Source organism: Acromyrmex echinatior, chromosome 9 (assembly GCF_024713525.1).
Source record: "Acromyrmex echinatior isolate Ae372 chromosome 9, ASM2471352v2, whole genome shotgun sequence".
NCBI lineage: Eukaryota > Metazoa > Arthropoda > Insecta > Hymenoptera > Formicidae > Acromyrmex > Acromyrmex echinatior.
Window position 1 is genome coordinate 4,786,276 of NC_141860.1, and position 14,597 is coordinate 4,800,872.

General features: G+C 34.5%; 1 protein-coding gene across 2 annotated transcripts in view; it reads left to right on the forward strand.

The window, feature by feature from the left end:
- Positions 1-10,014, forward strand: part of LOC105152789 (uncharacterized) — a 221,035-nt gene extending 211,021 nt beyond the window's left edge. For both annotated transcript variants that reach the window (XR_015546116.1, XR_847000.2), the window contains exon 5: positions 8,034-10,014. The gene's annotated coding sequence lies outside the window, so the exon portion shown is untranslated. The remainder of the gene's footprint in view (positions 1-8,033) is intronic.
- The last annotated feature ends 4,583 nt before the right edge of the window (positions 10,015-14,597 follow it).

The following is a 14,597-nucleotide window of genomic DNA, read 5'->3' on the forward strand; positions in this document are numbered from 1 at the left end:
TCATTATCATGTAATTAACAACAAAATTTAGAGTTTATTATCTTAAACTAACGATTATTTATTAGAAAAATCCATAATATTGAATTATGCGTGACATGATTTATTTTTATGCAAAATGTAATTCCAAGTTGTATAATATTATAATAAAAGGCTTTAGAGACACACCGAATTAGAGAATTAAAAAAATAGAGAATTAAGTTACAAGTACAATACAGTTCTTAACTTAATTGGTGTTCACTCCGAAATGTCTTTAACTAGTATTCACTGATTCAGTACGTTACATTAATGTATCTTTGCTTTAAGGTGGTTAGTAAATCGAGTATAGAAATATTTAATTTTTTATATAATGAAGTACCGAAATTGACGTGTGCAAAGTTCTACGGTAGGTTAACGATGAAATAAGAAAGAGAAAAATATTGAAAATGTAACTTTTCGCTTAGTGACAGATAAAGTTACATTTTCAATATTTTACATTTTTTACATATATTACATTTTCAATAAAGTTTGCAGACGCTTCTTTGTGACTAACTACATGCAAATCTTATCATAGACTTTTCTCAAAAACGAAATTATAATAGTTCAAAAAATTATGATTTTTAACGATCACAAAAAAATAATAGGTCAACGGTCATTTTGGAAAGATATTTACGTGTATAAACTTGCATATAAATTTAACCTCGAAAAATAAGCATAATCTCATCTTGTTTTCATTCGATAAAAATGCAGCTTTTGCTTTACTATCGTATGTTCCATACTATTTTCATTAAGATATACACATAGTTTTAATATTTTATCTAAATTATACAGATTCTAAATTTGGATGGGCCCTGGTGAATCATCCCAAATTTTCGGAACTTTACTAAGAACCGCCTTAAGTTAACGTAATTGAGCAACTTTCTTTATTTTGAAAATCAACTACAAGGAATAAGATTATGTAACTTAAAATTATGTAAAGTTGTGAAAAATAGTTGTTAATTTGTAAACATAACATTTGTAAACATAAACAATTCTTCATAACGTAGTTAAAGAAAATTCAAGTTTATTGGATTCGCGAATATTGATTAGAGATAATATTATAACGTGCGTGATATTTCTAAATGAAAGCATCATAACATTCATAACCAGAAAGTCATAACGTGAGGATTAAAAATCACTGGAAGTACGTATTAACAAAAATTTTTTTATTTTTTTATCATTTCAATTATTAAGATTTAAAATGACAAAATTGCAGCAATGCATATTATTATTGCAATGCAGCTAGTAGATATTTATTTTACATTAAAACATTTATTGATAACTGAAAGTTTACTTCTCGTTTCCGAATATACAGAATATAATCGAGAGAGAGGTCTATATAAATTTTGAGGATTAGTTCTGCAGCAAACAATAAAGACAGGTCTGTATGAACAAAGGTTTTAAAAGGATTCATTATAGAGATACAGCTTTTTAAAATTGGATTACAATGATCACTAGGTAGAGTGATGAGGTTCAGTATGATAGCTCCTACAGTCATAGATTTAAATCCATTAAATTTATACGTATGTCATTTAAAGCTAGTTTGTTCGTTTCAATTATCGTTAATTCTCGACATAATCTGTGACAATGAATTTTTGACGATTACGCAGTGATAATATCCCTGGTATTTTTTATTCTGTACGACAATGCATGTAAAGCTTATATAGATTCTCAAAAAGAACATAGGATAACTCCGGCAAATACGCCACACTGGGATTTACGCTGCAGAAATCAGAAAAAATAGAAAGAATGGGAGTAATTTTCCCGCAACTACTCTACATGCTTTTATGTTATATTAGTATTGTGTTATGATTTCAGCTTCTTGCTGTTAATATTAATGAAATTATTGTGAATTGAATCGATTTGTCACTGTAATAAGTATTGCCATCATAAATCATAATCTATATAAAATGATTACTGTAGGATGTAAAAGACTTAGTAATTATTATATACATATTTACCATTCTTATTCCTTAATAAAACACTTTATAAACACATTTTATAAATTATTGTGTCATTATACGTCTTATTTATATGCATTATTTGTAAATTTTACATATCTTCTCTTCCCTTATAAGTATATCCTACTCTTATGGGATATACGGCAAAAATGCAAGGGTTTCAAAAAGTTTATTTTTTAATATAAAAAATAAATATTTCGGATTTCTAATATTTTTTTCAGTGTAGTAGACAAAGTTTTTACTGATATAATTCATTTACTATAAACATAGTAAACAATACTTAATAAATTAAATTTTAATATGTGCGGCGTATACTGGAGTTACCCTATTGAATATCTTTTTTAATGTAATAATTCTTAAAATTATTATTGTATTTATTTGCGTTAAAGATAAAAGGATTGTACAATTTCTTATATTTTAAAATATTATAACTGTTATTATAATATTATGACTATTATCTAACATCTGTAATGAAATCTTTTACGATCATTTTTTTATATACCCTTTTTTATTATTTTGATACATAAAACTGATTATTAATCCTTCGTCAGCAATCTGGTTTTTTTTATTAGAACAAGCAAATTTTCACTCTCAAATTTCATCCTCATTTTTCTCAAATTTCAATTTTTATTAAATAAGGGTTTAAGTTAAAAACTATTTGTTTTAATATAATCAAAATGTTGACAAGTAACCTTGAATTTTTTTAAAATCTAAAATAGTAAAAAGGACTTGGGCTGGACAAAAAAACTCAGATTATAGATTATAAAAGGTGAAAATTATGATTGAGACTCTTTCTTCGCATTTTTCATCAACACAAGAGAACAACACAAAACGTTATCCCATAACGAGATAGACAAGATTAATCCATAAAGAAATATCGTCTGCACTTTCGTCGATTCTCACCCTTTCTCTCAAGCACCTCTAATTCGCACTTCCGTACGATCGAGAGCCCTGAGTCACGCCGAGATGCAAAGTGGCAAAGCCCGGTCTCCTCTCGCCCCGGCCTTACTTCCCTTCTCGCCATCCGGAGACAAAGGGACGGCCGAATGGAGAACAAGGTGGCCGACGGCGCGATCGGCATGCGTCCCTCCGCCATCCTCCAGCCTTCTATTTTTAAATCCTCGTCGCTCGCGAAACGCGCGGGTGGCCGCCGTGTTTTCCTAAGCCGGCGCAAAATTACACACTGCCCACTTTCGGTCGTTCCTCGTCCCTTTCCCACCTCTTGCCTGCCCCTTGCCACCGTCGCTTCTCTTGTTCGCTTCTCCTGGTCCACTAGCCGAAATCCTCTCTCTTTCACCCTTTTCGATCTCCCCCGTCCATCCTCGTCAGCTCTGGCTAGTATCTTCTTTCGTCCTCCGCGCGATCAGTGGCGAATGGGCGAAGATATGGGTAGTAGAGAAGCTGCCTTTGAAAAAAAAAAGAAGATACAAAATACTATCGCTAATCTGTCATCTTGCGAAATTATATTTTGCTCAAGATATGATCTTTAATTCAAATTCATAAGGATGTAAGATAACATGCGCAAAATATGAGCATATAAAAAAATAAGAGTTTCCTGCTTGATCGATAAATCACGTATACATCGCGAAATTTTATTTTATTTGAGATAAAGAAATAAAGGAGAGACAACTTGATGCAGAATAATAAAGATGAAGGTAATAAGCTTGATAATAAGGAAGGAACGGACAAAGGGATAAACGTCAAAGTAAACGGATCGGCGCGATAATCAAGAGAAGGTAAAGCTGGAAGTATTCATTGTCCCTGTCCCTACATGAGTCGGGAACAGCCGGTGATGAGGGAGAAGTCACGCGGAAAGGAGTTTGTTTCGATTTCAGGATGGCGCGAAAGCGCGGCGATAAAAAGGTCGTAGATATTCGCGACGGTGCCGGTACGTCCCGCGGGACGAATTCGTCGGGGATGGGGCGTCGAGAATGGCGGTGACATTACGACGGGGCAATCTCGGACGGCGACAAGCGCGGTCGTAAATTTTCGACTTCTTTATTGACGCGCGCTGCCTCCTCTTTTTCCCGATTTCCGCGTCGCTCTTATTCGAGCTCCGCTGTTGCCTCCGCCGGTCGAATTACTGCCACGATGGTGGATCGACGGGGATTAAACGATGAATCGTCCCTATGAAAGAAAAAAAAAAGCGGATTTTAATGAAAATATTGCAAGCTTGCTATTATTGTCTATAAATTACATAGTTACAGAGAATCGGTTCCTTCATTTTTTTATTTATCAATTAAAATATTGCACAATATATTTTTCAAGCCTTGGAAAGAGTAAAGGACTCTGTCCTTACTAATTGTACCAATTGTACGAAAATTGGATCCCAGTAAAATAAAGTTTTCACATATAATGTAGCTTATTTTTGAAACATATATCAAATTCTGTGAGTACAAGTTGACATCTTTGATATCATAAGTCAAAAACTTCATTATTGACTCTATGATATCTTTTGTTCACCACATTAAATTAAATTATATATGAAACTAACTCATTTCACTGAAATCCAATTTTCTGTACAATTAGTGCGGAGTCCTTTAATGAAGAGTAAATTTTTTGGGTTTAATATTTTTATAACATCTACATACATTTAACACATAAAAGATGTAATAAACGACAAAATGCTACGTGTCAATGTTATAAATACAAATTATATTGTGCTCCATTTTTGGAAAAATACCAAAGTGGAACACCATCGTGCAATTAATGCTCGATAATAATTGAAAAATAAAATCGCATAATTACAAGCAAATGAGGATCTATTTGACGCGTGCTACAGCGTAAAACACTTGACCTTATTCTCAACCACATCGAGAATTAGAGGCGCAAATTGCGAATACAGCAGAGCGGAAATATGAGAAGTCGTAGGTCTCTGGAAAGGTAGAACAACAGGAGGAGGGCGGAAGGAGTATGGATGGAACGAATGTCGTCGTCTCTCTACGGGACGTTAACGAGCCGGTAAATACGTTGACTACCACATCGGAACGGTTTGAAGACGGCTGGCATATGCGGCTGTGTATTCGTCCCGACCGCCTCCTTCGGCTTCTCCACGTCCCTCTCGTGCCTCCCTTTATTCTGCTCCCTAACCCATCCGACGAAATGATTATTATAGTTCGTAACCGAAGAGCTGCCCATTTTAGAGCCTGTAGAAGCCGCCGTATAATTTTCCACCCACTAAAATAGCCATCACCCTGTCTCCCCGGGAGGGGGGACCCATCCAGATCCGTGATTATCGGCAAATAAGGTACAGCATCGGCAGAAAATACGTCCAGCGCGCTACGGATTGGCGCTAAACGAGCCAAAATTCTTCATCTGAACGGTGTGTGGAGTGATGCCAGGCTTAGAAAGGAATAACCTTTGGGATTAGTTAACTAGATTTGAACGACGGGATAATTTAATCATTAGCATAGGAATTCATGTAAGCGCAGAAATGGAATGAGAAGAAGGCTCGCGCTTTGATAAAAAGTTGATACATTCCAACAAATAAAAATTACAAACTTTACGAGCCAGTTGGAAAAATTGTGATCACAGTAGTATCGATATTATGAGTTATTATCAATTGAGTTTCTGCGGGCGATTGCACTTGTATTTATCTAATTTATCTTGACTCGAAAAGATAGAATGATCATGCTCGAAACCATGCAGTAGGAAATGGATCAGTAACGCAGTACAATCTGTAATATTCTAGGAGCGTAAGTTAACTCGAGAATTTAATTAGTGGCTTAATTGATTGTCAATATGATTCCAGTATAAACTCTTGTCTCAACACAGCACGCGTCTGGGGCGCTGTCTAAGATCCGTCATCAGTATCAGTCAAATAGATCTATTTGTGTTTGTAGGCGATTCGAGGACATCCGCAGGTGAAAACGGACGAACGATTACATGCACATCTGAGAATGAGTAACTTTATTATATAAAATATATTATATAGAACTATCATCCACAGATTTTGGAGATCAATTTGAAAAAATACCGCATATCGAATAATTACTAGGTGCGAAGATTTTCTATTCGCGAATCAAATTGCGAAAGATTGATTAGATTTTTTATTAAATTTTAAATTATGTTCGCAAATAATTTTTACATGAAAATAAACTGTACATTTGTGGATATCTGTGCAATATATGAATGATTATGATATCTATGTTATATATTTCGAAATAAAAATAGTTTTGTCTTCAAGAATAAATCAAATATAAATAAACTGTCTATATGAGCTTTCGCGATTGTTTGTACACAAGTAATATATTTATAAAGCGATGAAATATGATTTGCAAACAATTGAAATGTACTCTCTTATCGACGAAACTAAATTTATTTTATATATTTTATATTAATTTTACGTATATACATTAAGGAAACGCATGATGGAATACTACAATGTCAAAATAACAAATTATGATGTCAAGATGTAGAGATGCTGAATACACTGCAATGATATATTCGAAACACCTAGTATAGGACCAATGTGGTTAGTACATAGGATTAATTGCTGAATGCATCCTTGTGCCATATGTAAATTCAGTTTGCAGACACACACGGGATCAGGAATTTCTCACAGGATGATCCAAGGACGAATATATCTCTTTCTCCTCTTTCTTCTCTTCCTCCTCTTGTTCTCTCCCTCCTTCACCTGCTCCTTCTCCTCCCCTTCCTTCTTCTCTTCCTTTTCCTCGTCTCTTTTTCCTTCTCTTCCTCCTCTTGTTCTCTCCCTCTCCCCTGAAATCCTGGTGCGAGCCTTTGTCCTGGACGATGTTAGCGCCTCGGTCAACACGGTGCTATACGAGGATCCTTCCCTTGGAATAGCGCGCCGGTAAATCCCCTATAAACCTATAGAGGTAACATGATTCAGCGTGGTATAGGTCAGATTTAAGCCGCCTTTGATATTTAAATCGGGGACCATGCGGGACCAAAGAAGAGGAAGGAGGAAATTGAAGGAGGAGGGAAGAGAGAGAGAGAGAGAGAGAGAGAGAGAGAGAGAGAGAGAAAGAGAGAGAGAGAATAACACAGGAATTTACACGTGCCGCTCTTTCGTCGGTAGGCCGACTTTCCTCTCTCGCTCTTCACGTTCGATTCGATTCGTTTCGACATCCCCTCACGTTTGTGGACATGCGAACGCTTCAGAGGAATAAAAGTATTCCGCGCCATGCAGAATTTATGCACATACTTGGCCTCCCTAGTACTCCGTTCTTTTCTCATTTTCGATGACGACGACAAAGAACTGCGCACAATAATTCGCACGTTTTACAAATTTATTATGGGAATTGTCATTTCGAGGCGAGTATCGATACATCGGTGCTTTTTGGCCTTAAAATACTTTAACTAGAGTCACATTCTCTTCAATGATCGATATTAATTTTTACATATTTTTATTTTTCCATTTCTTGATTGTGTTAACTGTTATGTTAATTTATACTCACATTAAAAATTATAGACTTTTCTCTTCCCAACGCAATTTTTTTTTTATGTAATAATTGAATACAACAGATTTAAATATAACAGGTTGGTTTTAACATCTTCCTGTGAGACACTCTGTATATCACTCGTTAAGTTTTATCTCATTATTAATAAATTCTTTACATTCCATTCTTTTTTTCACGGACAATTTTACAATTTATACAGGTTCATGTTCTCTGAAGTATTGAATAATCTGTTAACATTAGAGAGAATGAAATAATAAATCACCTCATAATAAATTTAAATTTTATTATAATTTAATTTCTATGCATAATCATAATTTTATATTTTAATATATTTAATATATTAACATATTTAATATAATATGCAAAATCAAAAATTTAACTTTAATATATTTGATATGTTTCTACCATTTATTTGAAATTTATAAAAAATATAATAAATGTGATTTTCCGTTAATTGATTTTACTTTAATCATTGATTAGCGACATTTCTTTTTAATCTCAGCCACAGAAACATGCCAACTGCTCGACATCTAGTTAGCAATGTGTAAATTACTTGATAAGCGCTTGTGTCGTTAGTGAGTGCTCTATATCCCGTTTCGACGAAGGCCGATCTTGCATTATTATTTTACAGCACGTAAGGAGTTTCACAGAGGACGCTAACGATTACACGACGGCTTTATGGCCGCTCCAGGACCTGTAGCTCACTGCTAAATTATTCCACGGCGTTAATGTAACGTACGACGCCGCTGGAAAGGGGTCGATGGGTGAACACACGATTTGCTCCGGTCTCGCGCAAAGCATATGGGATAATTGCAGTAGATCAGCAATTGACGAGTAATGAAACAATACTATATTTTATGAAGAAAAAAGCAAGATGCGTGTAGCGTACTTGGTCTTTCAAAGTGAATCATAAAAATGTAATATTATTTACATTTGTAATTTTTGTGAAATGATTTTTTAAATTCGTTCAGTAAAGAATATTTTGTATTTGCGTTAGAAACAGTCCACTCAAATCTTTGTTAATATTTTGTGTTTAATTATATTTTTTAATACTCAAGTGTCAATTTAATAATATAACATATTGCGTGATTGTGTTATTTTGTGTTAAATTAATATTCAACATTTCTTAGTGCTAAAATAATACAATTTATGATCAAGTGAACAAATAATATAAAAATAATGTTTTCCAAAACGTAGATGCTAAGATAAATGAATAAAATGTATCAATTCAACATATTATAAAATGTTAGATTTATTAAAACATTTAATATGATGTAAATATTAATTTTAATAAAGAAGTATAATTGCTCACAAACTGTATCAACGTTACGTTTATAATGTTAATTTTGTACATAATATTTGTGTTACTTTCTAACATATTCATCTTGTGTTAAATAAACACTAATATGTGAGAGGATCGTTTGTGAAATGTGTTAAATTTATTGAAAATTTCCTGTGTATTGATAAATAATAATTTTAAAATAGATTGTAAAATTAACAACGTCTTCTTCGATCACCTATGATTTTTATGTACCTGTGTTAAAACAAAAATCTTTTAAATAAAGAATCCTTTAAATGAGAAAAGAACCAATGTGCGTGTAGTCGATGCTAAATCTTGATGCTTAATAATATTTTATACGTAAATCTAAATACGCCTTTTATTAGCGTCTTAAAACACTGTAAAGAACTTATATTACTGCGAAGAATATTACTTCAGTCAGGATAACTTCTTCCCTTCTCTCGGTAATTCATGCGATACCTATATAATTATTCAATTTCGTAGAATGAAAAATTCAAAACGCAGATAGCTCCCCTATATTTCAATCGCTTTGCCATCCATGTAAATCGCGAGCATACATATCAACGCACGCATACATTTTCAGATTGTCTGCGCCACCGATAAAGCCCGGCTATTCTATGTGCATGCCCGCGAATCGTCGCACCTGTGCGGGTTTATCGGGCGGAAGCGACCACGAGAGTTACGGTGGCCGTACGTGGATCTTAAACGCTCAACAGGGCAGTCTCGTAGACTGTCTCCTTAAGAGCTTATCACTATGCGCTTCCTCATAGCTTACGCCTGAACGTGGATTGCAATCAAGAAAGCCTACCCACGAAGATGCACTTTTAAGGTCCGCTTTCTCAACAATTTAAATTAAGAACAAACTTGGCTATGCGCTTTGTGCCACGACCGCTTCTAATTTATAGTATTATTTATTTAAATTATTATCTTATTTACTTATCATTTCCTATTTATTCGTAAAGTGATTTATTTATTTTAGAACATTATTTAATGTTAACATAAAGTTATGATTTAACTTAAAATTTAAAAATCTCTCATATTGGATTATGAAGAAAAGAAGAGAATTAAATAAATTATTTAAATAAAGCTTAATTTCATTATAATTAAAACGAAAATATAAAAAGATAAATTAATAAATCTTTATTATTTTAAAATGAAAATTGTCCCTGTTGCAATTTTCGAAATTTAAACAAATTCTGTATACTAATTTTTCGCTCTATTAAAAATGCATTGAGATAAATCAGTGACAAGATTTTTATTTTCTTGCTTCGTTCTGCGCACTGTGTAAAAATATAATCTGTGTAAAAAAGAATATTGAAATGCTAATAGGTCAAATAGAATAATTAATTTTAATTGCGATGCAATCTTCAGTTTTTTCAATTAAAAAAAAAATGAACGCTTGACCTTTACCGTTATATCTTGACTGAACGATCGCGAGATCGCAAATGTTCACGACCACGCATTAATCGTATAATATTCTGCGCCATAGTCATGGGAAGGTAAGGGCGCTGTAAAAATCGTGAAAATAAATCGCCCACGTCGTGCCGAAATTCACTTTAGATTAGAGCAACCGCCACCACCACCGCCGCAGCCATTGCGCGCCGCTGCAGTTTTCTCTCACGGGTCGTTAGAGACCACGAGTGCATCGCCGCGTGCACTCCTAATAGGATCCAGGGATGAAGGAGAGGGAATAGAAAGCCAGAATACCACCCCCTCTCACAGCACAGGTGAAAGACCCGTGCGCACCGCTCGTTACATGGCGATCCTGCTTAGTTTCAACCTCTTCCCCTTCGTCGCAACCTCGTATTTCACCCCGGGCCGCGTTACGCTCGACGAAATATTATTCGACACGGCCTTCCACACTCTTTCGGGCTTTTATATTCCGCGATATTCCCTTTTCGCATCTGGCTGGTTCGAACTTGCCCTCCCTTCATGGCCGGCGCATCCGCATTTCCGAGTGGTTTTTTGGAAGTTTATCCCATATTATCTTCTATATTATTCCGTAGGCTCGCCACGAAAATAATACAAACAACAATTGTTGCATAAACGGCTCACTTTTTTATGAGTTACCTGGAGAATTTCGGGAATGCACGTCTGGTTCACGAGTGAGAAATGTATGGTATTTTTTCTGCGAGGAACGAAACGTATAAGACTAGATGTTTGTGAATCTCTTATTAGGATTTATGGATATTAGGATAAAGTTTGTATCTTTACATAATATTTATTAACGTATTAGTATTAGTATATTTATTTATAAATATGTTTGTTACAAAAGTATTCGGTAAAGTTACAAAATGATGATTAAACATAGATTTCTAGTAAAATTTTTAATCCTTTCAAAAAAAATCACGTATTTATTTATTAAAACACTAAAAAGTTATTTAAAAATTCTAAATTTTTCTCTAAGTTTTATACTTTTTTAATTAAATAATTTAGTAGCTCTTTGGGAATATTTAGACGGTCAATTTTTTATTTAATATCTATCAATCACAAAATTACTAAAAGAGAACTTATTATTAGTAGAGAACTACTTTTATTCGTTACATATAATTATTAAAAAATGTATATATATATATATATATATATATACATATATATAATATATATATATATATACAATATATATATAAATTAATTAATAATGAATCTTTTATATATATTTCAATTGCTTTGCCATCCATATAATCGCAAAAATACATATGGGATAATAAGTAATTAATAATAAATCTTATTTGTTTTTAGACTATAGAAGGGAAAGTACTATTTAAAGTATTTTCGCGCTATATTTTGCATAGATCAAGTGCTTTGCATCCGATTCTTTAATATCACCGTCACGCTCCTCGATTTGCTTTTATCATCTGTTTTCTATTCGTATTTCATCGTCTCATTTGTAAGATACGAATAGTTGTATCAATAATAGTGTATATTTCCAAACTTGAAAATAAGATCAAATTAATCCACAATTATCGTTAAATAAATCGAACTATTTTTAAGGAATATCCAATAGTTATACGAATTATCGTTTTTTAATTTTCTACCAGAATTCTTAAAACAAAATTTTACAACGCTGACATATATATTTTTCCATAAATAATTCCAATAATTGATATAATTTAAGTAACATATGCATTTACTGCATGCTAGTATCAATTCCATTGATCGATTAAAAATTATATTGTACGATATAATTACAATACATTGTACAAAATTAGATGAATTATATTAGACGTATAAATAAGTTTTCACGGTTAACTGTAGATGCCGTTGATAATGATATATTTAAATTTCCAGGCTCAATTAATTTTTCATTAGTAAAGTTAATCACTTCTGCATTTCAAAAGTTATATAACAATTCGCAATTAGATACTTAACTACATTTAGTTTAATTGGAAATGAACGTTGAAAGGTACCACTGCTTCATTATTTTCAGCAAAATTGCAGTAAAACCGTCACTAAAGTAACCAAAATAATTTGTAAGACTTATGAAGACAATATTGTATAAAAAGACTGCCAAGATTGGTTTAAAAGATTTAAAAGTAAATTTTAAGATGTGAACACATATACACACAATAAATCAGTTCAGAAGCATTATTTTGTCGGTATATCCTGCCCAAAAGATAGAAAAAAGGATTATAGATTTGAAAGGCAAATATTATACTTTAATAAATTAATGTTTGTGCCGTTTCTTTTATATTAAATTATAGATAAATATATTTTAGAAAAAAAACAGCGAAACTTATTTATACGTCTAATATTGTATGATGAAGTATAGTGAGTTTATTATTTATATTTTTTTATAAAACTTGCAACAGTAATAATCAAGATAATCACGTAATTTTCTTAGTATTTAAAAAAAAATTAAAACGAACAAACTCTATTCTTATAAAATTCTTTTTTGTAAAAATTATCAATTTCTGTTGTAATTTCTTCTTTTTTAATTAAATAAATCTCATATATTACTTTGATATTTTCTTTGTTGGTAATTGTAATCGTTTTTGAATATCGATTCACAACAGACGTGGTAAAAGCATCACGCATATAGGAGGTCGGTGCGTCGCGTCGGCTCTCAGAATCGTCTGATTAACACATCACCTACTCGAGCCCAACTACCTTTTCGCGTCGACTGTATCGCTAATAAGACACAGGTAGTTAGTGCACGAGAGGAGCAGAGCAAGGAAGTGAAGGTAAAAGAGAGAGGAAGACAAGAAGAGAGTGAAAGAGAAAAAGAGGGAGTAGCAGCATCAACGAAAGGATAGGAAGGACAGAAGAAGGGGGAGGAGGGGGTGATAGCAGAGGAGAGACAGAATGAATAAAATGAGACAAAACTGGAAAGATAGAAAAAGAAAAGAAAAGAGAAAGAGAGCAGGCTTGATGATGAGACAGAGCAGAAATGAGACGGTGAAGAGAAGAGATGAAAGAAAAGGAGAGCGGAAGAGGGTGAGAGGGGATAAAGTAACGAGGAAGAACGGTGCCGAAGAACGGTGCGGGAAAAAGGAGAAGGTGAAGGAAGAGGAGGAGGAGGAGGAGGAGGAGGAGGAGGAGGAGGAGGAGGAGGAGGAGGAGGAGGAGGAGGAGGAGGAGGAGGAGGAGGAGGAGAAAGAGGATGAAGGACGAGGAGCTGCGGGAGGCGATGGTAGGTTGGTCCCACTTGCTCCTGGCCGCACACCGTTCGTCGTCATCCCGCGTGGGTCCCTGGCGCGTTTCAGGGGGAAGAAGGTAGTAGGAGATGAGCGAGCGGTGGAGAGAGGACCACCAGAGTTCCCGAGGTGAGTGGCGGGTACTCTGTAATCACGGTGCCGAGCCGCGAGCCGACAAACCAAACCAAAAGAGATAAAGATAAACAGAGATTCGAGCCTACGAGCACCCAGGCGGGGGAAAGAATAAAGCGGAGGCACGCCGAATGCGGACATAGGGAAGGAAGGGAAGGAAGAGAGGGCGCTCGTGGTGAGAGAAAGATGAGAAAAGAGGGCTCGAAGAGAGGTGGGTGGGGACAGAGGAGGCGCAGCAGGCCCTCGTTAAGTATGACGTGCGATCGCTTCCTTTTGTGCAACTCGTTGCAACTCGCCGCAACGCGACAGCCTCTTCTCTTCCCTCCCCCAGCCCCTCCTGCTCCTGCATCTCGTCGTCTTCTCAAACTTTTCCTCTTTCTCCCTTTCTCCTGATTTTCGTTGCACGCTGCATCCACCATGTGCACCGCTATGCAATCGCGTACAATGTATTGGACACCTTTTGTCGTCGATCGATCGATTCGATCGATTCGATCGAAGGGCCTGAGAAAGGACCCCTTCTCCCCCCCCCTCCCCTTCTGTAGGCCCGATAAAGACGATGCAACGGCTGACAGCGGCAATCAAAAAGCGCAGCGGACTCTACGAGAATGCTCTGTGTACGCCAAGCACATTTCGCAGCGTTCATTATGTAGTGACAAGGAGAATCTGTTCATATTTGTGAGTTATACATATGTCGAGAATAGAAAAATAAATCAAATACTGCAATAATAAAAAACCGTTGTTAAACATGTTAATATAAACAAGAAGGTTTCAAAGTTTTACAACTTTTTTAATGAGAAACGATACAATGTTCGTATTCCTCTTTTTTGTTTATACATTAGGAAAAAATTATTAACTTGACTAAATTAGTTCGGTTTTTTTGTCTTTCGTTGGAGGATATTTATGATTAAAACAAATATAATATATTTTATCTGAATACATACATTGAGGAAATAGTTGTGAATTTGATTAATTTATTTTGTCTTTGTCTCTCTCTCATTGAAAAATGTATGTGTTTAAGACAAATATATTTGACTTAAATACATTCTCTGACGAAAGAAATAAAGAAACGAACTACATCAATTTAATTAAATTAACAACGTTTTTTTGATGTATGATATCCCATTAC